Genomic DNA, 16,213 nt, shown 5'->3' with positions numbered 1-16,213 from the left:
CGGTCGAGGGAGGCCGGGAGGCAATTTCGGCATAACTTGGCGGACGAAATGGTGCAGTAGACCTGTCCATTTGGACGTTTGTCATCGACGCGAGTTCGTCCTTGACGATGTCACGCAGTCCAGTAGGAGTGGGGCGAACGGTTGCAAGCGTCGTAGGTCCAGAAAGATGGCCGTGAAGCTCCTCCCTGATGAGAGTGCGTATCAGGGCGCGCAGCTCAGCATCACCGTTGAGATGAGGGTCGGTAGAGGCGCGTGGAAGGCGAATAGACTGGAGCGTGTCTAGACGCTGGCAGGCCGTGATAATATCCCCAACGCAGTTTGGGTTCTGCATGACGAGAGCATTAAAGGCGACCGTGTTGATGCCTTTCAGTATGTGGCGAACGCGATCAGCTTCCGCCATGTCACTCTGTGCGCGGCGGCAGAGAGAGAGGACGTCCTCAATGTAGGACGTATAGGACTCGTCTTGCTCGTGTATGCGCGTTGCCAGCTTCTGTTTCGCGACGGCGGAACGTCCAGAGGACATGCCGAATATCTGGCGAAATTGCTGGGTGAATGATGGCCAGTCCGAAAAGTCACTTTCGTGGTTAAAAAACCATGTCTTCGCAACTTCGGTCAAGTAAAAAGCGACATACCGCAATTTGTGCGTGTCGTCCCAATGATTGGCGTCGCTGGCTCTGTTGCAGTGATCGAGCCAATCGTCGACGTCGTCGCCGCGGAGGCCGGCAAAGACGGGAGGATCTCGGTGTGTGGTGTTCACCGTCCAGGTAGGCCCAGCGGGCTGAGCAGAGGTGGTAGCAGCACCGGTGGACGGGTTGGTTTCTGCCATCACCGTGGTAGGCGAGAGCAAACGACGACCGGATCGGAGCTCCAGGGGAATCGGGAAAGTAAGAGGACGTGGGAATCGAAAGCACTCTCCACCACTTGTGAGACGTCGGCCGATGCGATGCCTTTATTCCCGAGCAGCTGCCCGAGTCAGAGACGAAGCACCGCACGAGACAAAAGATGATGATGAGTCGTATGTACAAATGACGACGACGATATGCACAAATAGCGATCGCACAAGATGATGAGACGTATGTACAGATGACGACGACGATATGCGCAAAATGCGCTCACAATATGTTGCTTGAAAATGTTTTTTTTCTACTGCAAGACAGCCTAAATATGCCAGATTTATTACTGTTTAGGTGCGAAGGGCCGTATCAATGGCGGCCTTATAAAAACAAACCACTGTTCATTAAGGTACTCTACTGGCCACATGCAGATAATACAATGCCAATTTCTCAGTTATTTGTACTTGGTGCGATAATGGAAGATTAGGGCTTGTACATAAATGAGCAAATAATGTTTATTAAATCAGCCATACTCTGGTTACTGAATGAAGCTTCAAATGTGTGAGTTCACATTTTTTAAACACAGGCAATCATGCATCAGCCAGTAATGCATAAATAAATGTTAAACATCATTGTTAATATTTTCCAACAAGAAATGATTGTATCAAACACTATAAAAATATTAAACAGCATATATTAGTTGATTCAAATTAGAATAAAGTGTATACATTTGAGCTGCAAAATTCTAATTTATGCAGGAAATCACCTTTAGCTTTCATAAAAGCAAGAATACTGTTCACGGTTAACCACGAGGAACAGGGACTCCATTGTCTGAGCATCCTGACCATAAGTGCAGGAGATGGCTGTGCTGGAATCCTGCTTCCTGCATTAGCAAAATAACAGAATCATGAGAGTTGACTCTACATTTCATTACGATCCTATACACTGCGGGGAATTTGATAAGGCATCAAGCTTCTGAAAACAACAACCCTAATTATTGTGACCGAACACAAGGCACAGCTCAATTGGGCAAAAGTTCCAGTTTTCAAATTTAGAAACCGCGATCACTAAGTCATCGTGAATACAAGATGGCATAGAAGCAAAGATGAATATACAGTAGCCTTTTCACTATGGAAAATAAGAGCATAAAATGTAGACTCTACCAACGACATCTCTCAGCAATGGGCATTTCTCCAGGAGCATGGATGTGACCGCAATATAAAACTCACAATATAAAATCTGCAATGTAGTTGTGCATTACACTTCAGAAGCACTGCAGCAGAAGACTTCATGGGAGAAGACACAATAAGACTGCTGTGCTCAAGGCATGATAATTGTTTTGAATGCAACATTTATACACTCCGAGATGAAGAGCACTATTGTACAGAGAGAGTGCACAACAGACAAAAATGACGAAACCCCCAACTGCAATCTCACCTGCCCTGCATTACAGTAGCAAAGCAGTACTTGCATCTAGCTCAACAATGTCCAACTCTCCACTGCAGTCTATAACGCCTTTTCTGTATACGTAGTTACTTTTATTTATTGATGTATATTTCTTTACTGACTGAGTAAGAATCAGTGTTTCACCACATTTCCCTGGAAAATATAGAACGTCCTGCCAACTATTTTTTGCCCTTGTTAGCTAGGCAATACACTGACAAGTACTATTCCCTTATTTATACTTACAATCCTTCCTGATGCTCCGAATTTGTACTTCGTGCTCCGAACAGTGACGTATGTCCTTCTACTCAGTTTATGTTGGCTTCCTACAATTTACGTGGTCCTTCATATTGTAGCTGCTCATCTAGAGCCTAAAATATTTGCTGCTGTCTCCTAAAAGCACCATCTTTATTGGACAACATATCCTACGTGTCCCCCTCACTGTGGGGGAGCTTATGTAAGTGCTGACCTATTTACTAGACCGCAGTGCCGCAACTATTTCTCATCCTGTGTTGCCACTACATGCAAGAGTCACAATGGCTGCAAATTGGCTCCCTGCCCCACCCTCTCCGATTCCAGGTCACTCTCTCTCCTAAATGTACATTTTGCCACCTGGAGAATATCCAAAACTATTGCATCGTCATGAAAAGTGCTCCTGTTAATCTTTTTTTTCTCTTCTCCTGTAACGACTGTGTTAAATCAAACATGCTTGCGAATTTCATGAGCAGCTCAGTAAACGAAATAGGCACATGGTTTGCTGAAAAGAGGTTTTCAACTACCATAAGAAGCCACGGTTTCTTGCAATTTCTTCAATTCCCTTGCAGTCTTGATAGCAATCTAGCACATTTTGATTTTGATACTGTTTTCAAAACAATAGCAGCCGAAATTTTGAGGTTGTGATAATTATGTGATAATCAAACGTAGAGGAGTTTCACGCAATGAGCAAATAAGAATCGCATTGCAGAGGGTGAACAAATACTCTTTTCCCGCAAATAAATTGGTAGGAGGAAGGTAACTTGAAATGAGCACTGAATGCACAATACAGAATATGATGCTGAAATGCCCCGATCTCTGAATATCCTTGCACAAAAGAAAAACTTCATTATGAAAGGCAATAATGAAATTGCAAGTATATACTTCATAGTCGTCATATCTGCAATCTGCACTGTGCCATCGGCAATATCTAAAAACTGCATACACACAACTGCACAAAATATGAACCTAAGGCTATCAAAGGAGCCCCACAGTATTAAATGGAAACTTGTTTCAGAATATTCGACTACACGCCTATATCTATTTACAATGTTGTCTTGTCTGAAGGCAAACATAAGTGGCTTGCCCCTGATGGGTTTCTGATGGAGAGCACAAAGGCTGCGAATTGTGAGGCTGTCATCTGGATGACCTGCAAGAAATGACATTTTTAGTTCCACATAAACAAATGCTACCAGAACGAGAGACAAGATCACTGGCAATAAAGGTGATTTTGGTTGGCAAGAGAAAAATCAAAGTATGGACTCAGTACAGCTTACTGAGAAAAAAAAAGCCTCATACCACGGATGTTGCAGTGAAAGTTCATTGCATTGAAATTTCCACACACATATACGTTTGCCTGCTCATACACTGTTGCCAGTGCTGTGCCAGCGGTATTTCTATTGTTTAATATTTCTTTTAGTGCTCACTAAGTTTATTACCAGCTATGAAAGCGGCTAAGTTGAATGTAATGAGTAATCTTAGTGCCACATTGCAAATATATACTCGATCACACTAGTGACTTGGGCTACTATGTTGGCTATAAATAGTGTGAATAAAGCAAATTTGATTAATTATTGTTTCCTTGCCCTTTCTGGCCAAACAGCACCAGAGAGTTGTAGAATTCAGTGGCAAATCCGTGGTAAATGCAAGAGGAATGCGTTAGAATGTCGCAACTCCTTGCAGGTCTCAAATCCATTATTTAAACCATGTTGACCACATTTGCAAAGTGTTGTTCAACAAGTCACTTTACACAAGTCCTGCCCTTTCGAGGAGCGAAGTCTTACACACACACGCACACCTGCACCACATGACTCGCTTTCAACAATTTACACACACACACGCTTTTTTTAACACTTTGACACTCCTACTGAGAAAGCATTAAAAAAATTTATTGGACTCACTGCAACCTTCTCAATTAAACCTACAGCTCAATCAAACACATTCTCGAGTCCGAGGGCATGCCTTATAAATTCCATTTTTACGAATTATAATTGGGCTATAGTGGACAATTTTCGAAGGGCATGAGAACCACCCCAGAGAGACCTAAATCTTAGCACTTCATATCTTCAGTAAAAGCTGCTTAAACCAACTGCTATATGCGGAATATCGCAAATAACCAGCTATTCATAATTTAAGCAGTTGTCTCCTTGAATTCGGGAGTGTTACGCGTCAAAACGACAATTTGATTAAGGGGCACGGGATAGCGGGTGACTCTGGATTGATCCTGACCCCTAGGGGTTTTTCAATGTGCCCCCAATGCACGAGACACGGGCGTTTTTGCATTTGTAGGCAAAATATTTTTTGTGCGGGCGAAAAGGGCGGCCGCATTTCGCCCGCCGCCGCCCCATAAGCAGTTGCCTACTTCAAGGAAATGTGGGCTAACCCAAGGTACACGTTTCACGATCGAAATTAGTGTAATGGAGAAACACACTTTCCGGATTTCTGATTCATGTATTTATGCTGTTGATGAAACGTTTATTTCACCCCCGCAGGGGCGTCTGCGTGGGCAGGCGTTTGGTGTGTTGCGACACCACGGACCCGAGCACATGAGGGTTGGACCCTCCCGCGTGTAGCGTGCGCGGCTTAGCCGTGTCTGGGGAAAGGGGGATCCTGGAGGCTCAGCCGATGCTGGGTGTTCGGACCTTTATGGCCCTCCGGCGGAGGCAACACACCTCTTCGACCTCTGCTTCACATAGACGGCACCCCCGGACTGACCCACCCGGGGGAAATCGGCAGTCGCCTTTTCCTGTCTTCCTCTCCAATCTTCGTCTTTTCTCCCACTTTTCATATTTCCTGTCTTCTCATCTTTTCTATTCACTTCCACTTTTCCTTGCGGCAAGGGTTAACCTGGTGTGGCTGTGCTACCTTGGGTATACCATATTGGGTTATAGTAACGGCATACTGCTGGCGCTGTGCAGACTTTATTGTTCTGCCACGTCCCCTTGTTGGGCTCCGTGGTGGGTGGCAGACGCCGTTGCCGAATAAATCACTTCTTTCCATGGGATCCTCAAACCCCTTTTCTACCGATCGTGCCTCGAAAAGGGTACGCACCGACGCAACCTCGCTATTCTGGCCCAAAAACAAAGAAACTTTCCCCAAATTCCACGTCCTTCACTGTGAACAGTCATCTACGAAAGCTAGAGCAATTTCCCCATTTCTTGTGGCCAAGTGCCTAAAAGAGACCATTGGAGCTGGTTATAAGGTAATAAAGATGTCAAGTGGAGATTTGCTCCTCGAACTAAACGACAAGGAACAACACAACAAACTCGCACACCTCGTAGCTTTTAGTAACATACCTGTTTCTGTGAGCGCACATCGAACTATGAACACAGTGAAAGGCGTGGTATCAGATGAAGACTTAATGACATTGAATGAAGAAGTACGCCTGGATGGATGGAAGGACCAAGGCGTATTCCACGTGCAGCAGTGGCGTAGCCAGAAATTTTGTTCGGGGGGGGGGGGGCTCAGGTTGCAGCGCGGCCTCCTCCTTATAGAAGTTGTCGAGGGATCAAATACATGAATAATAACTGCATTGCTAATGCCATTGTATATTAGATGCTGCAAACGAATTATTGAACGCTACGCACTGTCAAGTAAAATATGTATTTTTTCATAAAAGAATATATTCGGATGTCCTAAAAATTCTGGCAGAAATAACTGATATCAATGCGGCCGCGTTTATTTTTTTGTCTATTTAATAAGGAAAGAAAATATCACACAGACATTAGAACTATTATCAGTTCGAAACCAGCAAAGCAGTGTATACAGCTGATATGAAGAACGTAAAGGCCATGAAATGAATAAGTTGAGGACAAATATTTTGATGAATCTTCGTCATTCAAGAACCTTGTTTACATTTTTGAACATATGCAACAGCCAGGAAAAAAACCTCAATGACGCTGTCCGTCGTTACAATAGATTGCGCAGGAGCAGGTGTTACCGGTAGTGTATTGTAATTACACCGAGATTATACTCGCAACAGTGAGTACAAATGAAAAGTAGGAGAGAGAGAGAGAGAGAAGACATAAGGGAAAGGCAGGGAGGTTAACTATGCTGAGCCCGGTAGGCTACCCTGCACGCGGGAAGGGGGAGAAGGGATTGAAAGAGAAGGAAGAGAGAAGTTCACAGTTCACACGTTGCACATTTAAAGTTAAGCGTTCATCGCTGAGTTTCGTCACAGGCGGTCATACAGGCTTGCGCACTTCAAAAAACACAGCCGCGCCTTTGTAGCCCTCCACACAGCAGACGCACGAGGCCACGCGCCCAAGATCGTTTCCTCCGTAAAAGGCCTGTCGTCTAAGTGCCCCAAAGCCGTCCGAAGGGCAATCCTCTCATCTTCCTATCTGTGGAAGTCACATAAAAGTAGGAGTTCTGCAAAATATACATTAGAAATGCGAAGATAGAATGGAATATACAAATGCGAAGATACAACTCGCTAAAGGGCAAAAACGAGTCGCTGGAAACAAAGTTCACTGCTTGTATACACAACACCTCGCAACGAGATATTTAAATATACGTCTAAGTCTCCAATTAATCTACGTATTTAAGCAAACGTCACTGTATATTATGCGTCAAACAAGACAAATAAACACGTGGCGGAGTCAGAGATAGTAAACTTTGCGTACAGAAAGACAGATGATCTATGCTAGAACAAAACTATGATCGCAGAAACCGTGTTATGTATTCGGGCCATGCGGCGGTCGCGACAGCGCCATGTGGGTAGAATAATAGAGGAATAATGCAGAAATCAGTACGAAAATGTGTAATTTAACTGAATGCACAGCAGCAACAAATATTCTGCACCCAAAATTAAACTGGGTATTGCTTCGGTTCAAAAAAGAAGTAAAAGCAGGTAGCTAAAAAAGGAAAGAAAAAGGCAAACTAAAGCCACAGATGATGCGGCAAGTTATACTACCCAATATCCGAGTGTGTTTTCGGCAAACGCCGCGTGGGCCGGGCTTTCAATGAGCAAGGTCGGTCAAAATTGGTTATTGATGTCCTCGTAGTTATCGTATTCGCATGATAATTTTGATCATGATGCTAACTGCTAGAATAAACGGCTAAAATGTTTCCGGTTTTAAAAGCTAACGAACACTCATACGTTTTCATAATTACGAGATTATGGACCTGAAGGAACAGAGCTCTTTACTTGCATTGATTTTTGCTGCTTCGCTATCTAAAGGACAAACTTCTCTCGGCGGGGAAGTTGAGCGAAGCGGTCAATGACTTCGGACACGTTGATGCCGACGTCTCTGTGGGTGTATAGAAGCACCAGTCTAACCATGCGTTCGACAGACATTGTAGAGCGCAAGTAGTTTTTTATTAAACTCTTGTTAAAAAATATTCTCTCTGCGCTGGCAGTGGTCACTGGAAGGGTGACTAGAATCTGGAACAGTTTGTACACATTTACATAGAACCTGCAGTCGCAAAGGGAGAGGGCATCTATTCCGGTGCTAAAACCTAAACACACTCCTTCTATGTTGTTTTCATCCTTGTTTAGGTACCTGGCACAAACAGTAGGCTGTTCGATTCCGGCGATGTCCGTCATTTCGTCAGGACGTATGGAGAAGCAGCCTACTTTTGCAACTAGGCTTTCTTTGATAATTTCGCCACAAACTTCGATAATTTGGTTTTGTGCATCTATGCTTAAATACGAGGCATTACTAGGGCAACTTTCCAAATGGTTCTTCAGATATGTATATCCACAATTAGCTCGTATGCGAAGAAGCGCTCTGAAAATACCTGTATTTTCAGCGGGGCCTATGCTTAAATCCATAGGACCACTGTCCCTGTGGCCAACAAGAGCCAGACCTTGTAGCCCGCAAAAATAATTTCCTCAATAATTGGCCATTTCCTTTCACCTGTTTTCTCAAATTTTATTTTGCCGGCCCTGGTCCAGCTGATCGATCACATTGGGCACACGTCCTGCAAATGTTTGGAGAAAATTATCAGCTGCTAGCTCACAGTCACGGTAATATTTGGTATTTTCGTGCGTGTGGAAGATTGCGAGCGCGTGCTTTCATTTCTGGAACGGCTTGGACACGAGGGCTCTAGTGCACGCATGTTGGTGCAAGTTTATAACAGCATTAACCCCATAAAGTTCCAGAATTGAAAATCTTTTTAAGCACGCCTTTGGAAATGTCAGTGCACCTTTCGCGTCAAAAGTTTAAGAGAACGTTACACCCATACAGTTTCGGAATTGAAATCCATGCGCTCCGTAGATTCCGCGGCCGCTGCGAGATGCCGCAACGCGCCCGCACGCTATCGAAAAGCCCTTGAAAGTTCGTGCTCGGATGGGGCTCCTTGCGTTACGTGACCCCAGGTGCCACGAAATCCACCCCAGGTGCCATGAATCCAGCCCGAGTTCGCAATGTTCGTGCCGAAATGTCTTTCGAGCGTGAAAAAGACATTGTAGACAGAATGCAGAATGATTGAACATAACTCGCCTACACGAACATGTCGCAGCCTATGACACTAAGACACCTGAACAATGGAACATTCCGCACTCAAGAACAAATTATGGTCAACAAATGCTTCGACATACACTTCCGACTTTACTCAATAACCTTGCCTTGCGAGAATAGACCTTCTGTCTTTATGCAGCCTGCACAACTACTTTCAGTCAACCTAATCCTTGTTGTTTAATGAGTTTGTTCATATGCAATACTGTATGACTTTCCCCCCCTTTATTTGCTTTAGTTTATACTGCCCTGAATATAGTGCTATGTTAGGTTTTTTTCTCCCTATATTTCTTCCTGTTTGTGTATAATAAGACTTTCTTTATGTAATCTAAATGCCCATGTATAAATTGAATATTCCCTTGTTAATGCAGACTACTTGTTTTTCTAATTGTTAAAGTGTATTACTACCTGTCTCGTATACACATTTTTTTTGTAAATTGACACCTTCCCATCTGTTTACTCACATGTGAGCGCCCGACGCCCTCTGTTGCCTTTGATGGGTTTTTGGGCTGGTCAAGTTGCCAGCGTGCAACTTTTTATCCAGAACCCCACCATGTAATTCTTTTCATGGGAAATAAATTATTATTATTATTACTATTATTATTATTATTATTATTATTATTATTATTATTATTATTATTATTATTATTCCCGGCGTCGGTGGTAGTTTTGGTCGGCGGTGCATGCCGGCACGAAAAAATTTTGGGGGGGGGCTGAAGCCCCATCAGCCCCCCCCCCCCTGGCTACGCGCCTGACGTGTAGCGCATCAAAATCAGGCGGAATGACATCAAAATCCCAACACAGCACTTAATACTCACTTTCAACTCAACTACTTTACCTGAGACTCTCGAAACCGGCTATGTAAAACTTCATGTTCGAGCTTATATTCCAAACCCGCGACGTTGCTTCAAATGTCAGAGATTTGGTCACGCATCCCAGAGCTGCAGAGGGCAGCTTATTTGCGCAAAGTGCGGCACAACCGCTCACTCTGCTAACGACTGCAATAATGATGAGCTACATTGTGCGAACTGCGACGGCAGTCATCCTGCATACTCCAGAGCTTGTCCAGCCTGGAAGAAAGAAAAGGAAATAATTACAGTAAAAGTTAAGGAGAATATAACATTCCGTGAAGCTCGACAACGGATCTCATCATTATTGTCACTGAAAACATCCTTCGCCGAAGTGGTGCAACGGGGGGCGGCACCACAACGGCTTCTGGCGGCAGCCCGGACCACGCCTAGCGTACCGAGGTCAACGCCATCCGCCCCTACGGTGGGAGCAGCCAACACTGCCCTGCCATCTCTCAGTCTCCACACCAGTGGCATCTACAAGCTCCGGCAGCAGCCAGGGCACCGCAGAGGCCACAGGGGTCCTTTCGACCTCCGGCCCGGTGGGGACAAAAACTTCGTCGCTCGAGATGAAGTCTACGCGACGCACACATAGCTCTCTGGAGCGGGTGTCCAGTGCCTCGCAAGAGGCTATGGACACCAGTCCAAGCCAAACGGCGCAGGTAGCGTCGAAGGAGCGGCGAGGTTCTCTCGACCGCTCCAAAAAAGACAAAACACCAATCACAAGGCCTAACAAAGGCCCTGTAAAATAAAGTCACTCTCCTCCCTTTTGAGACACACAATAATGCAGTGGAATGTTAGGGGACTAATCCACAACCTAGACGACATCCAAGAACTTATCAATAAATTTAATCCAAAGGTGCTGTGTGTTCAAGAAACGCACCTAAACTCCAGAAACACCAACTTCCTACGTCAGAATATTGTTTTCCGAAGAGATCGCGAGGATTCTGCCGCATCATCTGGTGGTGTGGCCATCATACTCGACAGAAGTGTAGCCTGTCAGTCACTTCCACTCAAAACGGCACTTGAGGCGGTAGCCGTTCGTGCTGTACTTCTGGGTAAGCTCATAACCATTTGCTCACTCTACATACCCCCACACCATTCTTTACACAAGCATGAATTTCAGCCATTTATAGATGAATTACCAGAACCCTACCTCGTTCTTGGCGATTTCAATGCACACAGCAGCTTGTGGGGCGACACACGTATTGATGCGCGAGGACGCCTAATTGAACAATTTCTTTTCTCCTCTGGTGCGTGTCTCCTGAATAAGAAGGAGCCCACCTACTACAATCTCGCAAACAAAACTTTTTCTTCCATTGATCTCAGTGTAGCTTCCCCGTCTATATTTGCTGAACTTAAATGGGAAGTTATAAAAAATCCTTACGGGAGTGACCACCTCCCGATACTGCTGAGATCACCACTACAAAACGAACCTCTACCACAGGCACCCCGCTGGAAGTTGGATATGGCAGATTGGGGAGAAATTCAAAAGTCTTACAAGTGGTATCTCGTGGCCTGACATATCTTTGCTGGGAATTGATGCTGCGGTTGAGTATCTTGCATCTTTCATAATCAATGCCGCTACTGAATGTATACCAGAAATGAATGGTGCGACCTGCAAACGCCGTGTCCCATGGTGGAACGAGGAATGTCGGAACGCTCGTAGGAAACAGAACAAAGCCTGGGGGTTGCTACGCGACTCCCCAACTGCCGGAAAATCTTGTTAATTTTAAGAAAATTAAATCGGAGGGCAGAAGAACGCGCCGACACGCCAGGAGAGAAAGTTGGAAAAAGTTTTTATCAGGCATAAACTCATATACAGACGAGGAAAGAGTCTGGAAGAAAGTTAATAAGATAAAAGGGCTACAAACCTATTCACTCCGGTTGGTAAACACACAAGGCCACAGTCTGGAAGACCAAGCTAACTGCCTGGGAGCACATTTTGAACATGTGGCCAGCTCATCTCATTATTCCCAAACATTTAAAAGGCACAAGGCTACAATAGAAAAACAGAAACTAGAAAGAAAAGGTACGGGAAACGATGCATACAACCAGCCATTCTGCATTGCTGAGCTGTATGCATCACTTAGTTGTTGCAATAAGTCTGCGCCAGGCTCTGACCGCATAGCTTATGAAATGCTGAAACACCTTTCTCATGAAACAAAGAAAACTCTCCTCTCCCTATACAATGCTATATGGACCTCCGGCAAGATCCCCTCTGCCTGGAAAGAGGCCATTGTCATTCCTATACTGAAGGAGGGCAAGGAGCCATCGTCTGCTTCGAGTTACCGCCCTATAGCACTAACAAGCTGCCTCTGCAAACTGTTCGAAAAAATGATTACCCGCCGACTAATACATTTTCTCGAATCAAACAAATTGCTTGAACCGTTCCAATGCGGGTTTCGAGAAGGTCGATCCACCGCCGACCATTTCATACGTATTGAGACGCAAATTCGTGAAGCTTTCGTCTATAAACAGTTCTTTCTCTATGTATTCCTTGATATAGAAAAAGCCTACGATACCACGTGGCGGTTTGGAATACTTAGAGACCTCTCGCACGTTGGTATACGTGGTAACATGTTAAATGTCATAGAAAGTTATTTATCTAATCGCACTTTTCGTGTTCGTGTGGGAAATGCTGTATCAAGACCTTTTGTGCAGGAAATTGGAGTGCCACAGGGTGGGGTGCTCAGTTGCACTCTCTTTATCGTAAAAATGAGTTCTCTGCGTCTGTATATCCCAAGAAACATGTTTTATTCTGCATACGTCGATGATGTACAGATAGGTTTCGCCTCGTGCAATCTCGCAGTCTGTGAGCGGCAGATTCAGCTTGGTCTGAACAAGGTGTCTAAGTGGGCAGACGAGAATGAATTTAGCCTTAACCCACAAAAGACCACCTGCGTCCTGTTCTCCAGAAAGAGGGGTCTGCACCCCGATCCTGACATTGAGTTGCAGGGACAACGCGTGCACGTAAAAACAGAACATAAATTTTTAGGTATGATTCTAGATACGAAGCTTACATTTGTGGCACACATACGGTATCTAAGAAACAAGTGTATGAAAACAATGAATCTTCTAAAAGTGTTGTCACGCACCGCTTGGGGTAGTGACACACACTGTCTTTTAAGTTTGTACAAGAGCCTCATACTCACAAGATTAGATTACGGTGTCATAGTGTACCATTCCGCTACGCCAAGCGCCCTAAGGATGCTGGATCCTGTACACCATCTATGCATCCGCCTAGCCACTGGTGCCTCCAGGACAAGTCCTGTGGCAAGCCTGTATGTAGAGGCAGACATGTGGTCGCTTGATATGCAACGTTCATCCTTAAGCCTCACCTATTTCCTGAAAGTAAATTCAAACTCGGAACACCCGTCCTTCTCAACCGTAAATGATATGACCAGTTCCACACTCTTTAATAACCGGCCGACAGCAAGAGAACCCTTTTCACTACGTGTAAGAAAAATTAGTGAAGAAATGGACATCCCACTACTTGAAAATACTCTGATGGCCCCAGCAAAGCCAGTGCCACCGTGGCACTGGCAACTCATTGTGTGTGATACTTCGTTTGTAGAGGTCACAAAAGATGCTCCAGAGGCATATATACGGATGCATTTTCTAGAAATCCAGTTCAAGTACTCGTCCTGCACTCAGTTTTACACTGACGCTTCCAAGTCACATGCAGGGGTATCTTATGCAGTAGTCGACCCATCATTCTCCGAGTCCGATGCACTGCACCCGGAATCAAGCATTTTTACGGCTGAGGCCTATGCACTTTTATCGGCTGTGAAGAGTATAGGCAAAGCGAAACTCAAAAGATCAATAATATTTACAGACTCCCTAAGCGTCGTAAAAGCCGTCATGACTCTACATAGACACAAAAACCCTATACTTATTGAACTGTATTCTGCTCTGTGCAAGGCATACCTGTCTAACCAGCATATTATTATATGCTGGGTGCCTGGCCATAGAGGCATCGAGGGCAATGTTCTGGCTGATCAAATGGCCACATCAACTACATCGCGAGCCCTTAACCCTACCGCTTCTATCCCTGCCAGCGATCTCAAGCCCTACTTGAGAAAGAAACTTCGAAGCCACTGGCAGCGCTTGTGGGATGCCGAAACGAACAATAAGCTCCACTTAGTTAGGCCACAAATAGGTCCCTGGCATCCCGTTACGAAAATACGAAGAACAAATGTCCTATTCTCTCGTCTGAGAATAGGACATACATACGGCACCCACAATTTCCTCTTAACTGGAAATGACCCACCAATCTGTGGTAGATGTGGAGAGAGGCTTACCGTGCTCCACGTCCTCGTGGAGTGCAGGGAAGCCGAAACAGAGAGAAAAAGGCACTTTCCCCTAGCGTACCGGTACTGTCTTCCACTCCATCCCGCTATGTTTCTGGGCGACAAACCTCTCTTTAGCACTAAAGCTGTCCTGGATTTTCCTGAGCGATGTAGTACTGCATGTTATTTGCCCAATAGTTTCGTAGCGCATCCTCTCTCCAGAGGATGTCGCCGCGATAGTAGTTTTGCATAGCACGCGCCTCCAGGCCCTTGCGTTTCAAAGGGTCTGTCAAGGCAGTAGTGCTGTTTGAAAAGTTTATCAGTGATAAATTTTCGTTTATCATCATTATCTTGCAATTTGTTCTTTCGTGTTCATAGTGCACCTCATTAGCCATTGCCATAATTTTATTACATATATATTTTACGCATTTTACAGCGATTGTTTTTAGGCCCTTTTACAGCCACGACACATCTACCTTTCGCAATTCATTGCTCCATTGTCAACTCATGAACACACTGGCCTGGCGCTCTTTGGCCATACCTGGCCCTTGCGCCATTAAACACCATACATCATCATCAAAACGTTTATTTCACGATAACAAACAAGGAAGTGGATTCATCAGGGTAGAGGAGAGAAAAAGGAGGAAACTTACACCTTCCACTGGTCCTGCGTTGCCTCCATATATTGCAGAGTGGCTCGACACCGAACTCGGTTTTCAGGGCGGGGACAGCCGCTGCACCAATTTTGAAGAGGTTTATTGCGTGTAAAACTACAGACTTTATTCAATACACACACACACACAAGCACGCGCGCCCCCGCAAAAAATTCACAAAACACGTACGCGCGGGCGCGCGCGCGCGCATGCACATACATAGCACTCACAAAATACGCACGCACGAACGCGCGCACGCGCAAGCACATAGAGACCCGCATACAAGCACGCGCACTCGCAAAGCGCTCACAGAACACGTAAGCGCGCGCGCACGCACACACGCAAAGTACTCACAAAACACGCACGAACGCACGCACGCGCAAGCACATAGAGACCCACATACAAGCACGCGCGCACAAGCAAAACGCTCGCAAAGCAGCAACGCACGCGCGCGCACGCACACATGCAAAGAACTCACACAAAAGGCACGCGCGCACATACAAAGCGCTCACAAAACACGCACGAACGCACGCACGCGCAAGCACATAGAGACCTGCATACAAGCACGCGCGTGCGCGCACGCACACATACAAAACACTCAAAAAACATGCACGAACGCACGTACACGGACGCTCAGAAAAAACGCACGGACGCACGCACGCACACGTAAAGCGCTTACAAAACACGTACGCGCGCGCTAACACACACACACACACAAACGGAGAGAGAAAGATAGCCCAAAACACGCTGAAGAAGGCGTCCGGCAAGCAGCAGCAGCAGCAGTACGCGGGCGCGCGAGGGAGAGCCAGTCGTCACTTCTTTTTCTACTCGACACAAAACGAACGACCGTGTTATAAGCCGAGCTGAACTCGCAAGAACACCACATTTCCGATAGTTCAAGCGCTCAGACACAAAGCGGGATTATGCAGGCGCACCACGCCCGACGTGGCCACAGAAACGTTAGTCACACGGGGGCAATCGAGGTAGCCATCTTGCTAGTCACACGCGGGCAATCGAGGTAGCCATCTTGCCGTAGTACTGCGTGCAACTGCTTTTGCGCTTACATTAGTGAAATATGCTATCGGATCACAATGAGATACTTCTACAGCCAACAATAACACGTAATCAAATAAACACCAAATGAACGGACACTTGCCTGAAACTTTCCATACTGACAGTAGTATACCGACCGCCGACACCGGGCACGTTGCAACTGCTCGTATCTGCTTCCGTGGATCCATCTTCCAGCGCGTGCCAAGGCTTTGAGTTGAGGTGGGGCACGATTAATACACAACGCACGGACCACGTCTCTGATTAGACCGCACAGAAAACCAATCACACGTTTAAAATTCTTTCCCAGAGCGCGAGACGCGGACAAACAAAAAAGAGACAAAGCACCTTTTGAAGCAAGAGTCAATGAGGTGACGTAGC

The 16,213-nt window shown here is 45.6% G+C and overlaps 1 long non-coding RNA gene across 1 annotated transcript; it reads right to left on the bottom strand.

Moving 5' to 3' along the window:
- Positions 1 to 1,589: 1,589 nt before the first annotated feature.
- Positions 1,590 to 14,865, bottom strand: LOC125940830 (uncharacterized). Its single transcript, XR_007464036.1, has 3 exons — positions 14,783 to 14,865; positions 3,578 to 3,678; positions 1,590 to 1,716 (listed from the first exon to the last, which is right to left on the bottom strand). It is a non-coding gene; the product is annotated as an uncharacterized LOC125940830 (long non-coding RNA).
- Between the last annotated feature and the right edge of the window lie 1,348 nt (positions 14,866 to 16,213).

Source organism: Dermacentor silvarum, chromosome 10 (assembly GCF_013339745.2).
Source record: "Dermacentor silvarum isolate Dsil-2018 chromosome 10, BIME_Dsil_1.4, whole genome shotgun sequence".
Classification (NCBI taxonomy): Eukaryota; Metazoa; Arthropoda; class Arachnida; order Ixodida; family Ixodidae; genus Dermacentor; species Dermacentor silvarum.
This window is presented reverse-complemented; position numbering and strand designations above follow the sequence as displayed.